Source organism: Gekko japonicus, unplaced genomic scaffold (genome assembly GCF_001447785.1).
Source record: "Gekko japonicus isolate JY-2015 unplaced genomic scaffold, Gekko_japonicus_V1.1 scaffold2513, whole genome shotgun sequence".
NCBI classification, from domain to species: domain Eukaryota; kingdom Metazoa; phylum Chordata; class Lepidosauria; order Squamata; family Gekkonidae; genus Gekko; species Gekko japonicus.
The window spans coordinates 225,225-233,743 of record NW_015164270.1 but is presented as its reverse complement, the minus strand read 5'-3'; the positions used below and the strand labels follow the sequence as shown (position 1 = coordinate 233,743).

The 8,519-nt window shown below is 47.6% G+C and overlaps 1 non-coding gene across 1 annotated transcript; it reads right to left on the bottom strand.

Annotated features, from left to right (window-relative positions):
* Positions 1-8,445: 8,445 nt before the first annotated feature.
* TRNAT-AGU lies at positions 8,446-8,519 on the bottom strand. The gene has a single exon. It is a non-coding gene; the product is annotated as a tRNA-Thr (tRNA).

Below are 8,519 nucleotides of genomic sequence, written 5' to 3'. Positions count from 1 at the left end.
TTTATCACAAGCCGGAAGCAGCTGCCAGAAAAGAGAACAAAAATAATGTGTGACACACACCACAAGCAAAACAGTCATACACACCAGAGTTCAGGCCTCTCAGACACATTCCTGTTCTCTCCCCCACTCATGAGGCTGATTAACTTAGCAACCCACTCTGGTTTCTACACGAAATGTAGGTCCCTGTTCAACAAGACAGTGGGAGGTTCATGATAGGTCGGATGCCCCCCTCCCTTTTAAATTCAAAGCAGCCAGAGAGGATGTGGGTAAGTGGGCAGAATCAGGCTGCAGGGTGAGAAAAATGAACATTAACCCTTTCTCCCTGCACTGTTTTCTTGAACTTAAAAACACCTGCCCTCTTGGGGGAGAAATCTTTATTTCCACCCCCCAGGCAGGTTCAGGAAGAGTCATTTAGCTCCAGGTGAAATGGTTAAACACCACTTTCCTCACATGTAGGGTTGCTGTCAGGGGGGGAGGGGGTTGGGTTGGGGAGGGGAGGGACCTCAGCAGGGTATAATGCTATACAGGGGTCGTTTCGTAGAAAAAGAGCTAGGGGAACTCATTAGCATAACTCACACCCCCTGTCATCACCGGAAGTGTGTCATAAGGCCACACCCCCTGACATCACCAGAAGTGTGTCATAAGGCCACACACCCCGCCCCCAACGGTCCCGGCTGCCATGAGGGCCGGAAGCGGGGTGGCCGGAAGCGGGGGGCGGGGCTTTGTCAAGTGCCCCGTTCACCCATACCTCACCCGAGGGAACTGCGATCCCCCGCGATCCCCCCAAAATGACCTCTGATGCTATAGAAGTCCACCCTCCAAAGTAGCCATTTTCTCCAGGATAACTGATACTGGTTGTCTGGAGAACAGCTGTAATAGTGGGAAATATCCAGGCGCCACCTGGAGGTTGGCAACTCTACCCACATACCATTTCTCTGACCTGATCTCCAATTTGCCACCCACACCTGCTTTGAACTTTGAACAAAGCTATGGCAGATTCAACCATCATGGGCCTCTTTCCACTTGACCTAGTTTGGCCATTAATGCCTCACTGCCATAGAGATTCCAGCCTCCAGGTGGGACCTGTGGATCCCCAGGAATTATAGCTCATCTCCAGAGTAAAGAGATCAGTTCCCGTGGAGAAAATGGATACTTCGTATTAAGTATTGAGACAAGGCAGCTCTTTTCATAACAAGCTTCTTCACTGAACTTTCAAACCAAAGACACAGGCTCAACAGGAGCCAATTTATACTTGTAAAAACCACACCCACTTTAAGCAACAACCAATACCAAGCAGGCAGCCAGAATCCTTCATTAGCATGAACTATATACAAGGTAACTAATGACAGTGCAGTTATTGGGTTATAGTCAACAAATATGATTGGTTGTTACCAGTAACACAACCAATAGTCTTGAAGGCTTTTGGAGCCTTGCTCAGACTCAAGCTCCACCAGTACATAACACTTTGGAAGGTGGACTCTATGGCATTGTACCCCACTGAGGTCCCTGTCCTCCCCACATCCCATCTCCAAATCTCCCGGAGATTTTCATCCTGGATCTAGCAACCCTACCCCCCCCATCCCCTGCCAGTGGCCAGAGGGGACCTGGCAACTCTAAATCAGGGCCCCCCAAATTTGTTGAGCCTGTGAACTGGAATTTTGAGAAAATATAGCAGACACCACCACGAAACGACTGCCATAGCAGTAGGGTTGCCAAGTCTTACCTGCTGCTGGAGCAGGGGGCTCCCGGCTTGTTAATGGACTGCCGCAACCCCGTCACCCGGAAGTGACGCGACCACGCCGGGCACGCTGGGGGCGGGCCCACGACCATCCGAGGGAAAACCTGATCCCCCAGCGGTGGGGAACAGGCCTCTGGGGCGGGGGTTTCCCCGCCCCCCGGGGGGACTTGGCAAGCCTACATAGCAGTGGGACCTATCTCAAAATGGCTGCCATAGGAGGGTGCAGCGAACCTGTTGTGTACGCTGACCCCCACTGGGGGCCAGTGAACACCCTGAGCTTGAAGCGGGAATAACAATGGGGACTAGGATCCTAGTCCCTCCACTGGGGGAACCAATGGGACCGTGGCGGGAGATTCAAACCCGCCAATGGGACCCAGGGGTGTGCCCCTGGATATGTATATAGTTGGCCTGCCGGCCGTTGTTCTTCGTTCTTGTTGTGTACCAATAAAGCGTGCTATGCACTACGTCATTGTCTGTCGTCCATCCATGCGGCAACCCACTACTCAATAGAACCACAAAGCAGCTGCCATACTGGGGTGCAGCAAACTTCAACATGGCTTCTACAAGGGATGGGATAGTCTCTGCCTTGGAGAAGAGACACTGTTTGGTTTCAGTTTCCAAAGAAAGGGGAAGGGTTTGCCAAGTCCTAAGATATAAGAATGTGAGTTGGTTGCAAGGCGCACGGCTCTGACACACCTTGCCCAGGATGAGCTCAGCGTTTTCCTAGTCAGCTGCTAGAGAAGGACCAGAAGGTCTGATTGTTTAGGGCTGCCAAATCCCCCCGGGGGGCGGATTTCCCCCCGCTTTGGAGGCCCGATTTCCGCCGCTGTGGAATCGGGCCCTGGGGGAAACCCCACCCCGGCGTCCACATCAGCCGGATGTGACGTGATGACGCCGGGCACGCTGGGGGCGGGGCCACAGCCATTTGAGGGGAAAACATAGATTTTTCAGGACACGCGCTCAGGACACCGAACGGGAGCCCCCCGCCGCGAGGTAAAAACGATTTGGCAGCCCTATGATTGTTTGATTTTTCTTTTTCATTCAAGACACTGCGGGTTTACACCTAAGACTCACGAAGCAAGTGGGTACCAGGAAACATGTCTGGGTGTGTGTGTGTCACACTAATAGGATTGCCAACCTCCAGGTAATGGCTGGAGATCTCCTGCTATTACAACTGATCTCCAGTAAACAAGAGATCAGTTCACTTGGAGAAAATGGCTGCTTTGAAAGCTGGACTCCATAGTATTATACCCCATTTAAGCCCCTCCCCTCCCCAAACCCTGACCTCCTCAGGCTCCACCCCCAAAATCTCTAGGTATTTCCCAACCCAGAGCCACTAACCCTGAAGACAACTCCCTTGGGATAACACAGTGTTGGTTATAGTGCCCTGTGGAGTGTACATGCTGTGCTACCACCATTCTAGGTTATGCATGCATGCCTCCGTAGGCAATAGTACCAGAGGCATTTGGAGCAAGTTTTCTAAATATTCTTCTCCCCAGCTTAATAACACATCTTGGCCTGTCATCTCTTGCTCTTCAGAACCCTTTCATATCACTCAGAGAGCCTCAGAAGGTCATTTACACCAGTGACAAAAAAAAAAGGCATGAGCCAAGCACCAAACCTCACTGCTTCCCTGCTATTATTTATTCTGACAGCTGATTTATTTTGCAGTTAAATTGCAATTATGATTAGCCTGTTTCAAGACCGGTAATATGACAATATGAAGTGGCTCTGATCTACTTTAAAGAGGCTGTATTTATTGCTTTCTCGGTCCGTTTTCATCCCTTTAATAGTTAATAGAATAAATACAATTTAATTGGTTTTATTATAAATCCTTTCTCCCTCAGTGCTATGTAAGCTTTGGTAGAAACCAAACCCCTGAGTCACAAAAAAAGGCTTTGGATGAATGGATGGACGGATAGACAGGCAGACAGATGGATGACTGAGTGGATGGATAGATATGTAAAACTGCCAGATTTTTGGGGAGGCCCTTCAACAAGACACTGTTGGATGGGAAAGACTCATGTCTGTTGGTTCCCTTGCCCTCTATCGCCTTTTCCTCTTCCATTACCACAGAGAAGAGAGCCAGCATGAGGAGTGATGATCTGATTCCTTAGTAGATGAACAAGGGGACAGGAAGGCAAGCGTTGGCATGGCTGCCCTGCCCTTTGCTGCTGCTGCCACTCCATTGCTCACGCATCCTGGGTGAACAACCAAGGATCAGTTAGTGCCCCGCAGCTTATCTTTTCCCCCATTAACTGCTGCCGCACTGAATGTGGTTGCGCATAGCGGGGATTGGACAGTACCTGTAACATCATTAGTGATGAACAATACAACACATGAACACACATGAATACATGAAACTGCCTTATACTGAATGAGACCCTTAGTCCATCAAAGTCCGTATTGTCTACTCAGACGGGCAGCAGCTCTCCAGGGTCTCAGGCAAAGGTCTTTCACATTACGTCCTACCTGATCCTTTCAACTGAAGATGCCAGGGATTGAACCTGGGACCCTCTGCATGCCAAGCAGATGCTCTGCCACTCTTCCCTATGGTCTTCTTTCGATAGCCTGGCAATGTTCCTGGACTTTTTCAGGATCAGAAATAGTGCTTATATCCATTGAGAAGGGCTTTGGCACCAGGTTGTTGCAAACACTGGCCCCGGTCACACGGAAGGTTTTGGCCCGGGAGAGGGACGGATGGGGGGTGCAGCAAACCGGCGCGATCTCACCGCAACATCTGGGAAGCAGCGCACACCCATCCCCGATCCGCCCCTAAAGTTGGAAAACCCACTGCAAACCCACCCACAGAGGAGGACTTACCTGGAACGCCGCATCAAGCGCAGCCATGGGATCCAGGCTCCTGGTTGAACTGCGCATGTGCACACCGCGCTCTTCCTTCAGTGGCTTCCCCCTGGCATCTGATTGTGCCGGGGAGGCACTGCGCGGTGGCTAAGGGGATCTATGTGATGGGGATCTTTGTGACCCCGCCTCCACGTGTCTCTTTTGGGGCGGCTTTAAAAAGCCGCACTTTGCCGGTGCCCCCCCCCCCCCCGTGTGGCAGGGGCCACTGCATTCTTTCAAGATGATACATTCCCACAGGAGCTGATGTTCAAGCAAGTTATATGTTCCATGCAAAATGCAGTTAAAAATGCCACTATCAGAGCAGTGCAATATATTGTTTTGTAGGTTGTTAATACTTGTAGTATAAAATTGTAATGTTCTTGGGGCAAGGGATCTTTTTGATGCAGTAAAGCACTAGGTATACAGATGATGTATGAATAATAGTCACAATGATAACCTCAGTTCCTGAACTCTTTGTGACTCTATTTATAGCATGCATTTCCCTCCTATGCAGTTCTGTCTATTTTAGGAACTAGATGGTGGATTGTGCCCCAACGTTTTCTGCATTATCACACCGCAATATTTCAGTTTTGACATTTTTCTGCAATTTTTTTTTCTGAGAAGCCACTCAGCTCTATGTAAACACTCCTGAGCGCTTTGTATTCTTAAGTGGCATGCCCATACACAATCTGACTTCAAAGGAGTCCTTGAAATTGCACACTGTTTCATTCAGCCAAATACAATAACTATTAGCAGCAATTTCTATCCTATGTTTCTCTCTCTTTGTTCTTGGTGCATATTCACAGGCAATTGATCTCTGGCTCCTTGGCAAAGGAAATTAAAGTCCACTTGGAAAATGCTTGCAAAGCCGTCCTTAATATGCCGAAACAGCGATTTGCTTTACAAAACTTGAACAGTGAACAATACTTCTGTGAAGGTGATCTGTAGGAGGGCAAAGAGCTTAAAGTGTCCGTATTATTCTTCATGAGATACCTGTGGACTTCTCAAAAGCAACCTCCCACATTTTGCATGGTTATCATAATCACCGCTACTAGCACTCAGAACAACCACAGGTTTCTTAGCAGTTGAGGAATTCTTTACCTGGATTAAACAAAACAAAAAATGCATTTTTGAAGACTGAATGTCTATACAGAAGGGCCTTGCTAAAGTGGTCTGGCCCTTTGAGAAAGATAGCCTTCCTATATCTGAATCGATTTGGGCATGTTCTAACAAGATTTCAGAGATATCCTATCCATTAAAAAAAGGAGATTCTTGCATCTAAGAGCTAAAAACGTACCAGCTTTAAACGTCCTTTCCAATGGGAATAGGTCTACTGAAAGTGCAATAATGCATGCAGTTGGAAACAATTACATCTCCTTGTTTGCTGCAGTGCCCACATTTTCCTTTGCAGCTCTCTGTGAATGGTGTACTTCAAGAAAGCAATCTCATTCATTAGCGTTCCTACCAGATTCTAAAATGAATGAAAATAGGTACCATTTAGGAGTTTATAATGCACAGAACTGTGTGCACAGATGATCTCACCACTTATGACCACCGCTGCCCCCAAATACCCACTGTCCTAGTATTGCAAATGGATAGTGTTGGATTTGATTTGAGAAGACCCTGGGCCAATTGACTTTTTCTAGATGGCCTGGGCTGGCCTGATCCTCATCAGACTTCAGGAGCTAATCAGGGTTGGGCCTGATTAAGATGGAAGACCACAAAGGAAGCCCAGAGTTGCTATGCAGAGGCAGGCAATGGTAAACCACCCCTGAAGTCTGTTGTCTTGAAGACCTTATGGGTTGCCATTATTCAACTGCGGACTGGAAGCATTTTCCATCATCTGGTTCAAAGGCTTGCTCAAATGTTCAGCTCAAGTGACGAGCCAACCTGTCAAGGCCTGCACAGACAGGATACTATCGTTCTCTCTCAGCCTAATCGATTTATCAGGATTATCGTGGGAATGCAGTAGGATCACTCCATGCATAATACACCTTGGCTAGATTCCCTTGGAGAGTAAAAACAACAAACCCTTAATAATTTTCTTCCATAGCAGCCAGGAAAGGCTATTGGAATATTGCACTGAACTCAGTATAACCTTCTTGGATACATTATTTTCCTGACTAAGTCACAAATGCATTGCCATGCTCAACCTAATGTATGATGTGTGTGTGTGTGTGTATGTGAGTAGCATGTAACAGTATCAGAGCAGCGTGACATGCAAGAACTACATGGTTACGTCATGATTATGCAAAATTCAAATATAATTGATGTGGGGCAAGGCGGTCCCTTAGGTATGCCAGGGTCCAGCATACCTAAGGGACCACCTTGCCCACATAGATCCCAGAGAGCACTTCGGTCGGGGTCGCTACACCGCCTCGCGATCCCGGGCCCGAAAGAGGCCAGGCTTGTTGCCACTAGGGCCAGGTCCTTCTTGGTGGCGGCTCCTATCTGGTGGAATGAGCTCCCAGAAGAGATCAGGGCCCTGCGGGACCTGTTGCAGTTCCGCAGGGCCTGCAAGACGGAGCTCTTCCGCCAGGCTTTTGAATAGGAGCCGCCGCCGCCACCACTACCACCAATGTGGCCTGGCTACAGCACCGCCGGAAGCCAATGTGGCTAACAACATCAGGAGGCCACAGCAACCTCTCCTGGGATGAAAGGGCTGTGCAATAGGGAGAGAGGGTTTTGAGTCACGCGGGATCCTTGGGTGTGGCCCATGTATTAAGTGTTTTAAATTGTTTTATTGTTGTTTTATCGCACTGAGTGCCATACTGCTGTAAGCCGCCCTGAGCCCGCAAATGCGGCGAGGGCGGGGTATAAATAAAATTAAATAAATAAATACTCTGACCATTTGCAGTAGCAGTAACTGGTGATAACACAACCACCTTTGTTTTGCTAAACTGATTAATACCCACCATGGCTGAGAAATCCAAACTTTGGGGTATGCAATCTTCTTTCTTGGTGAATTCTAAAACAGCTGTTTCACAAACTGGCATATCACAGATATGACAACATGGATGTTCCTTCCCCAGCAAAGCCAGAACAGGTTAAATAATCAGTATTTTGTAAAACTAAGGAGTAAAATGAGGCATATTTTAATGTTTAGCAAAACCTGCAAAAAAAGTGCCAAGGCACCATGGCTTTTCAAAATCTCTTACATACAAATGAAATGAGTATCTCAACATCATCTTTGCCATTATGAGTAGCAGAAATGAAACATCCAGAAAATAAGAATGTTGCCAGGACAGGTAGAGGCTAAATTTCTTTATGCTCCCCTCAATAAAGAAAATGTATATAGCTTATCTTCATTTTTGTGCCAGCCATAATACTGGAGAACAACATTTTTAGTATTAAAGAAGCTCTATTATATGAGCTGGCATAAAATGCATATAAAAACACAGATAAAATAGACACAATTCAGTCGTAAACATGTTCTTTTCTTGGCAGTACATAACAGGTGCACTGACAATATAGGCTGGAAAATTGCAAAGGGTCTACCGGAGGATTGAACCCCAAAGAAAGACTGAGCAGGTGGCTCAAATATTTTTAAATAGTTGGAAACGTTTTATGGATGCATATGTGCAGGCTTGCCACCATTGTTGTATATTTTTTGTTTGATTTTTGTAATTAATAAAATATTTTAAAGAAGATTCAACTGAGGGCTGCAGTAAAGCACCTTTGCCTGGGAAACTGCACATGTCTCTAGGACACACCCGAAGCCGCTGTCGGCACCTTGAGCCCGGGCGGGGGGCGGGGGCGACTCTGCGAGCGAAAAGCAATTGTTGCTCTGCCCCAGGAAAGACTGCAGGGTGGGCACAAAATAACACCCACTTCTCGACGCAAAAGGGAACCAACTCTTCCGCAGGCACCGCTGGGATTCGAACCCAGGATCTCCTGTTTACTAGACAGGCGCTTTAACCAACTAAGCCACGGCGCC